Consider the following 12484-nt stretch of genomic DNA (forward strand, 5'->3'; position numbering starts at 1 on the left):
TAGAAACTAGATGCAAAAAGCATCGATTGACTGGTGATAGGAGTACTGGCTTGGACGAATAGGTACTAATAATATTCCAGTTAATTCTATCCCAACACATTCGTTTGGTTCGATTTGAAGGTTAATATTACATGTTGCACCCTGACCTCATGTCTCATGGTGATCTTGGGCACTCGGGCAATATTTTGATCGAGACTAACCACCTCTTCTCTTACCGTTGGTGTCTTACTAAGAGCGTGCAACGGTGTTGTCAATATCTTATGGGAAGATGCTGGTTCGCCAATCGGCATTTACTGCTGGTGGAGCGTATTCCGAATCCGTTTAATGTCTGCATATGTCGCACCATGGTACACCAGGAACTTCGTCAGTCCACGAACTTCTTAACGCAACTGCCGAGTCAAAAATTCGCAAGTCTTAAACGTATTGAAAAGTGTAACTTACATATTTATAACTTATTTAGAATAGACATTCGCGTTGGCCAATTTTGTATTTTCACTAAAAGGGTATCTGGCGTACACTACTACTACTACTACGTACTACGCGTGTCAACGGTCGGCAGCGGCTTGGATCTGCCCATGGCATTGCCGATGTCCATGACTAACGGTAATAATTCACCATCACGTGGGCCGTATGCTCGTCTGCTTACAAGGGCAATGACAAATAACTTGGTTCTATTAACTACCCAAATACTTTTTTACAAAAATTTGATGTTATATTAGGAATATTTGATAAAGATCTTCGAAGACCCTCGAAGACTCTTCGATGCGCTGCTAAGTGTGAGATCCGTCTCCCGGTTGAGTTTAGTTAAGGGTTAGGTTAAGGATAGTCAAATGAATATAGCGATGAATTGAACATAACATCCTGAAATGCGTTTTGAAAGTCAGTCTTCACTCGATCAGAAGCAACGCCTAGAACAATCAATCGATTTAGAGTTAAAGAGCTCAGATATCTGAAACTGGCCTCATCTTTATCATTTAGCGATGGAAGCCAGATAATAAGTGATTAAAAATGCACGTGTAAAATTGATAGTAAAAATGCACGTGTAAAATTGATAATTAATATATCATCTTTAACACGAATCCTACACGGAATCTGTACAAAGGATGTCATAATCGCTGCATAGATCATGCATACACATGTCTGGTTGTCTATTGTGATGGGTACACACAAGGTGATGGGTCATAGACCAAAGAAAATATATTCGACTAGAAGAGGATTCTATTTTTATTGGTGAATTCAGGGCTTAAGGGCTTGGTCCAAGGTTGAGGTTATAATGTTTCCTATACCATCTGTCTTGACCTTTACAGCAAAATACTCTTCCACCATTCAAATGTTATTATTGAGTACTAAATGATATATTTTTCTCTCCTTGTGTAACTAACAACTAATGGTGCTGTTTCAAAGATAATTTTTGTAATAAACTAACAAATTGGAACAAAATAAAAATTCTATGCTTGCCACTTTGTTTTGTGTAATTGCGTGTTGTACGACAAATGACTGTCCTCAACGATTAACACTACCATCCAGTCAATATCTAACCTAAATAAGCCGTTCCCGGTTCGAAGAGTGGAATTGTTATATCTATACATATAAATAAAATTGGAGTGTCTGCTTGTAATATTGAAATAACCGCTTTTTACTATATGCATATGAATAGATATACGGTACATACACCAAAATAACATTTTTTACAATTTTTGTCTGTTTGTCTGTCTGTCGGTCTATCTGTTTGTTCCGGCTAATCTCTGGAACGGCTGGACCGATTTTGACGGGACTTTCACTGACAGGTAGCTGCTGATATAAGGAGTAACTTAGGCTACTTTTTTAGACTAGCTTCGCCCCGCGGCGTCACCCGCAGTTATTGTCGTACTGCGCGAAACATGGCGGGACTCAGCTATCAATAAGAAACTTTAATGTTTCCGAAGCGAAGCGAGGGCGGGTCGCTAGCTTACAATATAATTAAGGCCTCCACTCTTCCAAGTGGGTGGTGACATTTAAATTTCTATTGCGTTCGAGTAATTAATTAATGAGGATGAGAGAATCTGAGGATCGCGCTCAGTGGCGAGCAATTGGGGAGGCCTATGGCCAGCAGTGGACGTCTGTGGGCTGATAGATCGGAAGATAGATAGAGTCGTGAGTTCATCCTACCTGCCTCATCGGTGTTGGCACAGCATTCTCGTGTTTCTCTTCAATCGGAGTTAAACATCTCAAGGAAGCTTCTTCTTCTCCATCGCTCTCTCATTGCTGAGGATCGTGACTCCGTTTCAGCTAGTCGACTGCCAGTCTCCATCGGTTCCGGTCAGTTGCCTGTTGTAGTGCAGCGCTAAGTGGTCCGCTGGTTTGCTCGGAGATTTGGTCGGACCAACGTTTGGGGCTCCGGCCTCTAGGACGTTTTCCTTCTACTTTTCCAGTGACCAGTTCCAAGTTGTCTACACCTCTGCGGGCAACGTGGCCAAAATAGCGCATTATGCGTTGCAGACAGGTTACTATTTCGGTTCCGAGGGCTAAGAGTTTGTTCCGAAGGCTTATCTCTGTACAATAATCCTTGAATACATACATATATCGGGTCATGTTTGTAAAACTGACGTCTGGCTGTCGGCGTCAACTCAGCAGACCGACTTCACGGTGGTAAGCGCATACAATAGCGCGATGAAAGCAGTAGAGAGATTGAGAAGAACACAGCCTCTGAAAAAAACGTAGTATTTAATTGTTTTCCAGTGCCCATTAATTTGGAATGCACATGTCTAAACCTTAATAGTTCTATGTAAAGCGCCTACATAATAATAACTACAATTATATAATTCCTTAAAGAAAATGTAGGAAGGTGCGGTTGAATGAATTAATTACATTCTGACAATTAAATATGATATTAAAGTTAAAACAATGATGGCTGAGTCACGGTTCAGATGGTGGTCTTTGCGTCAATCCTATACACCTTGTACTGTGAGAGATTATTATCAAAGACGGAGTGGATATTCGCTAGGGGATACGGCAATACAATCTTGGAAAGCAACTTCTTCGATTAGTTCGTAGTGGCCAATTTTATTTTATATTATTTTTATTGCTTAGATGTGTGAACGGGCTCACAACTCACCTGGTGTTAAGTGGTTACTGGAGTCCATAGACATCTACGAAGTAAATGCGCCACCCCTTTATTAGGAAGCTAAACTAAATATTTAAGTAAAATTTCATGACCACGGTCAAGATATAGTAAAGTCTTTGTAATTATCATAACTAGAGGTCCCGCAGTAGTCGAAATTCGACTATAATTAATTGGAATTGTAAGTTTGTACACTATTATGATTGTATTTTATTTATACTTCTATAATCACAAATTTCGCCAAGACTACACTATAAAAATATTAACCAAAACAAACAATATTTCTCAATTTGACAACAGACGTCAAGAACAAAAGTTTGACAATAAATAGTATACATGCGTGTGTGCGTCAAATACATGGTATGTAGTGTGTGTGATGTTTTCTTTGTTGATTTAATGTATCTTCTGTGCATTCTTTAAAAAAAATATTAGCATTGTGCACTTCTTCTCTATATTCTCTATAAGTGTGGAAAATTTAATACTCCTGCGTCCGCGCAATTTTCGTAAAAAGGGATACAAAGTTTTTGCTTCACGTATTAATATATAGATATATCACGGACCGATACTGCTGTCATTGATACGTATAGAAGTTATAAAGTTATTTAAATTGATTTAAAGTTAGTTATTATTACTAGTGGTAGGACCTCTTGTGAGTCCGCGCGGGTAGGTACCACCGCCCTGCTTATTTCTGCCGTGAAGCAGTAATGCGTTTCGGTTTGAAGGGTGGGGCAGCCGTTGTAACTATACTTGAGACCTTAGAACTTATATCTCAAGGTGGGTGGCGTATTTACGTTATACTAAGCAATAAAAAAAAAGTTAAATGGACCCATTGAAGCGTGTAAGATTCTACAACACATATAATATAGATCAAGCCAATTAATATATTAGGAACGGTCGTAGGTATCTTTCATGCTTCAGAAAATACTTCAAGTTCTATTTGATATCCGCGTATGCCATTGCCAAAATTTACAGACGGATCGGCGCAAATAAATTTAAAAGCAGGGTCATATTATGTTCAGTTTGAGAACCTAATCATTAGCATACAAACTACAAATAAGAAGTTTGAGTCATTATAACCTTGACACCGTCGGCGTGGGCAGAACAATGCTTCAGGTACGATGATGGGGGCCTGCCGTACTATTGTCTGTATCGATTTCAATATTTCCGACAATCCGACAAATACTTTTAAGATCTATAATGCGTCCTTAGATTGTCTTGTTGGTATTGTCTTTTGTCTTTTGCACGCGGAGATCCGAGTTCGCTACCCGATCAGCAGGTTGATCTATTTCTTGAAGATATTTGGCGTTTCGATATATTATTATGTATCATTCCATATCATGGCCTTTCTTTTTACCAAGAAGTCGCGGAAAAAATCGGGCACGGCCAAGGTCATATAACTAGCGAGACAAGTTTATGAAGGTTTATAGAGTAAGTAACTTTAGGATTTGATCGTAGCGTCATCTTTTGGATCCCATCGGAAATCCAAATTATCCAGGGACCCATTCAAACATAGAGCAAACTAGATTTCTTAAAATCAGTCAACCAGAACAGGGCACTCGTATCTTTTTGTTGCTTAAGAACCTCATTTGCACTTTAAAATTGTTTTATGAATATTATTTACCGGGTTCTTACTACAATTTTTAGCATTAATGAGTTACCAGTATTTCGTCGCTATTGTATCGGTCACGATCTTTCTAGTCTATTGCATTTCTCCATGGAGCCAATGTATTTACTTACTGTATCGACAGCTTTTTCACGACATCTTTTACAGCGAAGACAGGTGAATCAGCTCATAGTGTTAAGTGGTTATTTGAGCTTATAGACATCAACAATTTACATTCTCAAACCCACCTTGAGACATTAGTTCTAAATCTCATATGTATAGTACTATGACTGCTCTACTTTTGAAAGCGGAACGGTTCACTGCTTCGCGACAGAAATAGGCGGGGTAGTGGCTACCCGTATTGCTTATATTGGTGGACGAGCTCACAGCCCACCTAGTGTTACTGGTTACTGTAGCCCATAGACATCTATATCTTAAATGCGCCACCCACCTTGAGATATAAGTTCTAAGGTCTCAAGTATAGTTACAACGGCTGCCCTTCAAACCGAAACGCATTACTGCTTCACGGCAGAAATAGGCAGGGTGGACCTACCCGTGCGGACTCACAAGAGGCCCTACTACCAGTAAAATTACGTAATTTCTAAATTTTTCGTTACCGGACGCGATTATTTCTTCATCGTGGAGATTATTAGTGAAGATCTGTTAACTACATATTTAATTAGAAAAATTGGTACCTGTCTGTGGGATTTGAACATCAGTAAAGGTCGCATTGCTTGATGCAAAATTGTACCGGGCGTCTTCTTGTCTTAAAAGACCCACCTGTCGCTGGTAGGTGAGCTCAAGGGATCTTCTCAGTGGGTCGCGATTCCGATCCGGCAGTAGATTCTGCGAAGCGCAGCTTTTGCTATTGCTTTTGCTAGTGTCAGCAAATTCCATCAGGTTGAGCCCGTGAGCTTACCTACCCATCTGGGTATACCTGGAATAACCCCTTAGGCTACCAGTGAATAAGTAAGAAAACTGATGATAAGTGACATACATATCGTCACAAATCCTAAGTCTCTGTTTCCTCCTAGAGACTTCTTTCAAGCGTGTTTGAAGAAAGGCATGTTATATTGCGCGGGGAAACCGAGAGGGGGTATTCATTCCTGTGCCATAGTGTTTTAAATTACAGGTAAATGGGAACAATTACTAGGATTAATTATTAGGATACATTAAAGTTCATATAATATATGCTATAATGATATCAATGACTCCGGACAACGAAAGACTTAACTGCGTTTTCTGTAATATAACTACGATGTATAACTATGATTTAAGCAAATGGACAGGTTACATAATACGTTTGGGATAACGGATAGGGAATAAAGCCCTTAATATCTCTATTTAAATTAATATTTGTAAGCTTGAGGGTAGATATTATCTTGTTGAACACCAAGTAAAACGATGTCACTTTTTGGTTCCTGATTTAATCAACAATATGTTATCTTAACAATTCACTTTAACACTTGTCCAACTTTAACCAGTACGTACAACAGTCACTGAATCACACAACGTAACAAGGATATAGTAAGTGCACCAGGCAAGCGCAGTCCAACGAATGTTCATTTCAAGGCACGTTCCGCCTTTTTATACTAGCCGGCGCAGCTGGCTTATGAGTCACTTCTGTTGCAGCTGTTGTTTACGAGTGGAACGACACGGCCGGCGCACCTGGCTTGTGTGAGTCACTCCTATTGCACGTGCTATATAACATAAATATCGTTAACGCCGTCACGGCCATACTGACGTGCGCTCGTCCTCGTGCGCGCATTCTTATGGTATGTCTGTGAACAACAAACGTGTTCGTTCATCCTGACATTAACGGATGCAACTTAAAACGTGGTCTATGATATTAACAATCTAGTACGGTTCGGTTCGCATAATTCTTCAGAAAATCCTATACTGGCTATAAATAACCTTCAGACTGCTTACATACCTGGGCCAGTTTATTTAAAACTCTTCAGGTATGTAAGTATGTCCCTTTTAACTTAGACCGGAATTGTTATCCCTTCAGTTTTTCGAACTGGACCGGATTATGCTAGACCGAATCGCAATCCCTGTAGCTAATTGTTGTGGCTAATCTGGATGAAAATCCCTATAGCCAAGCCATTGGACCGGACAGACCCTTCAATGACTTCACACTTTTTTTTTTTTGTTCTTTTTTTTTTTTTCTTTGCTAGTCCGGATCAACATCCCTTTAGCCAAGTCATTGGACCGGATACACCCTTCAATGACTTACAATTCTTTTTTTTTTTTTTTTTTTTTTTTTTTTTTTTCTTTTTTTTTTTTTTTTGCTAGTCCGGATTAACATCTCTCTAGCCACATACAATTCTCTTTTTTTTTTTTCTTTTTTTTTTTTTTAATCTGCGTGTACGGTAGCGTTTGTTAAAACATTTCTTAAACCAGAACATTTATACGGAATTTCTTCAGAAATAGTGCGAGACCGACCATCGTTTTCTACATTTCCAACACCTGCACCTGAGGTGCCTGAGCTTACAGACATTGTATCACTACCCACAGACTATGTTTGCTGTATCGCTATTTGCGGACAAATGTCGCTTCTATTGTCAGTGATAGAGTCGTCATCATTAAGATCAGTTTCATGAACAAGATTAATTAACCCATCTGTGTACGCCGTCACGTCATCGTCACTATAATTTTCAGAAATTTCTAGTAGGCCTGACGGGCCTCGAGGTATTTCACGTAAGTTTTCATGGGGAAATTTGTACACTCTATTAGAACTATTTACATGTCTCAATTTATACCTATCGTTTTCCAAAACTGCAGTAATGTTGAAGGGACCTTTACATTTTCGGTCAACTTACGAAAACAAAATCCCCAGCGGAAAAGAGTTTGACTTTAGCTTTGCCTCGACTAAACCAAGCTTCTGTTTGTGCCCTTTTTTATGTTTTCGCCGGTCTTCGACTGTGCTAAATCAAGATCTAATCTAGAGGGATTATCACTCTGTTGAAACTTTAGATATTTCAAGTGAACTACCCTGAACGGCAAACGTCTATTCTATTGGAGTAAACCCTGTTACTCGACAACGTGCACTATTAAGGGAGAGTTGAATATCCCCTAAGTGCTCTTGCCATCATGATTGGTCTAAGTTACTTTCAGATCAAAGAGTGACTTGTTCATGAAACCGCTTACCATTGAATAAATTACTATGACTTTGTTTTATAAGACTACATTCTGACCCTGAATGGAACATAAAGGGGAAGCCAAAACCACTTATCTGTAACACACTGAAGCTCTGGAACACACGTTGACGTCTCTGGTTGCACCTGCCACAGCACCTCACAGTCTCCTACGAGGCGGCGCGCCCTAGCGCAAGTGCAGCCGGAGCGCGGGGGCTCCAATATCGGCAGTCCGTGCTGGAGGCGTGGTCTCGTCGTTTGGCGGACCCGTCAGCCGGCCTCCGTACCGTCGAGGCGATCTGCCCGGTTCTCGCGGACTGGGTGGGCCGCGTCCGCGGAAGTCTCACCTCCGGCTACCTGTGCAGACTCACAAGACATTTTACCACCATGCAAACTTCTTACCGCAACAAATCTTATCAGCCACCACGCAAACTACAATTTTACGGGTTCCACCTCTCTTACACGATGTTACTCCCACACTGAGGAAGCCAACCGCGAACACTTGTCAAGCACGCACAAGCACGCACTTCACCGGAAAAACCTGCATCCGCCAGCGGAACCCGAACACCGCCGCATCGCCAGACACGAACGCACCGGACGTCTTATCTTACAGGTCACGACGACTTCAGATGTGTCAATTTTTCTTCCCCACGGAAACTTACTTGCTTTCTTGTTTGCTTGCTTGCTGGAGCCCGAAGTCATCGAACGTGTAGTGTTATTGGTATTGAATCGAGTAGATTCTAAAATTTCAGCGACAATTCACAGTCTCATGTCTTGGTTTACTGTACTAGTGCCATATAACTCTAGCAGTAGTCATTGGCTTAAAAACGATTCGTGTCGGAACTACCAACTCGTCATGACAGATCCATTATTGCGATCGAAGTTTCACTTGAGATTTGCACTTGCCTTAATTTCTTGCGATAGCTTGTTACGTGTTGTATTTCCGTTAGTAAACGCCATGTGATGACGTCGACAGTCAAACTGGGCAACATGAGCCAGAACGTAAGATGTGACGATTTCTTCGTGGCTCAGATCTTCCATCGAGGTAACAGAGACGTTATTACACGACTTACGTATGCTGCATTCACGCTCTTGTGGCGTACCACTACTAGTATTCTGATCTGCATCATGTTTTTTTTGCTGTACTTCGAACATGTTCAAACACGTCACGCCAGTGAGAGTAGAGTCCTGATCTCACTTCTGATGTAAGCTTGAGGGTAGATATTATCTTGTTGAACACCAAGTAAAACGATGTCACTTTTTGGTTCCTGATTTAATCAACAATATGTTATCTTAACAATTCACTTTAACACTTGTCCAACTTTAACCAGTACGTACAACAGTCACTGAATCACACAACGTAACAAGGATATAGTAAGTGCACCAGGCAAGCGCAGTCCAACGAATGTTCATTTCAAGGCACGTTCCGCCTTTTTATACTAGCCGGCGCAGCTGGCTTATGAGTCACTTCTGTTGCAGCTGTTGTTTACGAGTGGAACGACACGGCCGGCGCACCTGGCTTGTGTGAGTCACTCCTATTGCACGTGCTATATAACATAAATATCGTTAACGCCGTCATATTTTAAACGATACTATTATAAATATTATGTAAGATTGAATTAAAAAAAAACAAAACACACGCAGAGAAACCTTGCATTGGCAATAACAAATCAATGCAACATTACTACTAATTACGATCAATAAAAAGTTTAAATATCAAATTCGCATTGAATTTGTTCAAGCTTAATGATACATCGCGTTTCGCTACACAAATCGTTAGCATTACAAAAAAAAAAAACGTTTCAATTATCGAGCTGGTCAGTGGTCTCATGAATGCACGATCAATAGACCGTAAGTACGATACATTTTTAGTGCATGCCCCCACCCGCCTTGACTTGAGGTTGTAGTCTCAATTGAGACTATGTTGTCTATAGTTTTAAATTGCATGTCTACATTACGGCAGAAATAACGCGGAGGGTGGTACTAAAGAAAATTTATTTTTGTAAATAAAGGAAGATAAGTAGTTTAACAGTAGGCTGAAATCCATGGGTGGCAGCAACCACTCACCATCAACCACAACTTAAATACCGCCTTATACCTTACAATATAATTCCTAAATCTTAATGACATTTGAATAAGGTGTATCTGCAGAAAGTGGGATATATTATATTTAACTTTTTTTTATTTATTTTTTTATTGCTTTGATGGCTGGACGAGCTCACAGCCCCCCTGGTGTTAAGTGATTACTGGAGCCCATAGACATCTACAACGTAAATGCGCCACTCACCTCGAGACATGAGTTTTAAGGTCTCACTTTTAACAGTGCAACGGCTGCCCACCCTTCAAACCGAAACGCATTACTGCTTCATGGCAGAAATAGGCAGGATGGTGGTACTTACCCGCGCGGACTCACAAGAGGTCCAATCACCAGTAAAAGATTCTCTATCTTCACCGCGGTGAGTCAAGGATGAAAGAGAAGGAGAATCTTCCTGGCTACTATTATATAGTACTTTTCTGTAGTGAAGGAATATTCGTAATTGTTGGTAAAGCCGTCACTACTTAAACAGCCTGTCGAAGAAATTTTTATTAAAAAAAAAATTGCGTGCGTACAAAGTACACATGTCAGAAGTGAAACTTTTTTGGCGAACTAATTTATAAGTCTTGCTTATATTTATACAATTCTAAAACTTTAGATTTCCGAGACTTAGAGGAAGGGAAAAAGGAAGATATGTTCCCGCCAAAAGTCTGTCAAATGTCAATCTCAAACCTCAGTGTTGACAGTCACATTGTGTTTAGATTTCTAAATTGTAAATGACTAATATTTTGCCAATTGAATTGACTAATTTAATTTCATGCTATTTGATTAATGTTCCAAATTCTTTTCATTTCATTTACAAAAAAATTATAAAATATTAGGCTGTATGGTATGATACATTTGCCTTTCCAGTTGGAAAAATACAACAACTACTACAACTGACATTTGACAAGTACTTAATTTCAATAGTAGTTTGATGTCACTTCCGTGGCATACCTGCGTGACGTTCTGTAAAAATTTTACCCTCATGCGCCTAAAGAAGCTTCACTTCAAAAATGTCTATTTAAACTGTTCAAAAAATCTTCTTGATCTTGCAACACCTATAATGCGTTATGGGTGTTGCTGAGAGCTATAAATCAGTTAATTTCCGAAAGGCCACGAGTTCGTATGTAGACGATCTCATTGACCGGCCGCCATTTAATCGAATCATTTAATGTTTTTATCGTATTTTTAATTAAACATTAGTTGTTCGGAGAATTTGAAATATGATTGCTTTTAAAATAATTCGATTCTCTCGGCCTCCAAAAAGGGAAATATTGAACTTTTGCAGTCCGAAGTGATCTCAGATAATCGACTTACTCAAAAGCTCAGCAAGCCATGACGAAATCGACGTAGAGCCACGGCTCAGCTTCATGACTCAAGCTTCAGATATGTTCTTCACCGATACAAGTACAAGAGAAAATATTTATAATAAATATCTGATTTTTCAATTATTGAAACGCTCGAGAAAGATACGATATTATCATATCGAGGGGCGAAACACTATTTTTTTATTGTATTTACGGTTAGACGAGCTCACAGTCCACTTGATGTTAAGTGGCTACCGAAGCCAATTGACATTTACAACGTAAATGCCACCACTCACCTTGAGATATGAGTTTTAAGGTCTCAGTATAGTTACAACAGCTGCCCCACCCTTCAAACCGAAAGGCATTACTGCTTCACGACAGAAATAGACGGGGCGGCGGAGGGGTAGCGGTATTCAGGTTGTGTTTAATACTTCCACTAACCTCTCAACAACACTACATAGTTCTATCAAGGACACATTTTTCTAACTTGGCAAAAAAATAAAAATATATATGAACTTGGGATTAATCCCAATAAAACAAGTCAGATAAACGAATTTATCTACTCAATATCTTCCGTCTTGAGGTATCTTTCCTTAAAAGAATTTGCGAAAAACTAATGGTAGGACCTCTTGTGAGTCCGCACGGGTAGGTACCACCACTATTTCTGCCGTGAAGCAGTAATGCGTTTTGGTTTGAAGGGTGGAGCAGCCGTTGTATACCTTGTATACTTGAGACCTTAGAACTTATATCTCAAGGCGGGTGGCGCATTTGCGTTGTAGATGTCTATGGGCTCCAGTAACCACTCAACGTCAGGTGGGCTGTGAGCTCGTCTACCAATCTAAACAATAAAAAAAACTTGTCTTAGACATGAGTGACGTGGATGTGCCAAGGATCACCGAAGACCTTTAAAGTTTTTTGAGCTCGGCTTCGTTGGATTGGAGCCGTGGCTCTCATCTACCTTGAATGGCAATAAAACAACTACACAAAGCAGGATGTAACCAGTTTTATCGATACAATAATAACATAATAATTTAATTTATAATGTAATCCAATTAAAAATGTTATTGCTGCATCACTGTTGGTGATTGAAAAAAAAAGAGATCGAAAAATAATTTTAACACACATGGTCTTATTCATTATGAGTTATCGGAGCTTTATTAGTGCGTTAATAGTAGAATATTATTATATAGTACATTGTTACATACTTATTTTTGTTAAAGGGAAGACGGTTTTTATATGTAATACTTTCAAGTTTTACGT

General features: G+C 39.6%; 1 long non-coding RNA gene across 1 annotated transcript; it reads right to left on the reverse strand.

The window, feature by feature from the left end:
* Window positions 1-6114: 6114 nt before the first annotated feature.
* On the reverse strand, window positions 6115-9419 carry LOC149500788 (uncharacterized). Its single transcript, XR_016324656.1, has 2 exons — window positions 8503-9419; window positions 6115-8197 (listed from the first exon to the last, which is right to left on the reverse strand). It is a non-coding gene; the product is annotated as an uncharacterized LOC149500788 (long non-coding RNA).
* Window positions 9420-12484: the final 3065 nt, after the last annotated feature.

This window comes from Bombyx mandarina, chromosome 19, assembly GCF_030267445.1.
Source record: "Bombyx mandarina strain Sakado chromosome 19, ASM3026744v2".
Classification (NCBI taxonomy): domain Eukaryota; kingdom Metazoa; phylum Arthropoda; class Insecta; order Lepidoptera; family Bombycidae; genus Bombyx; species Bombyx mandarina.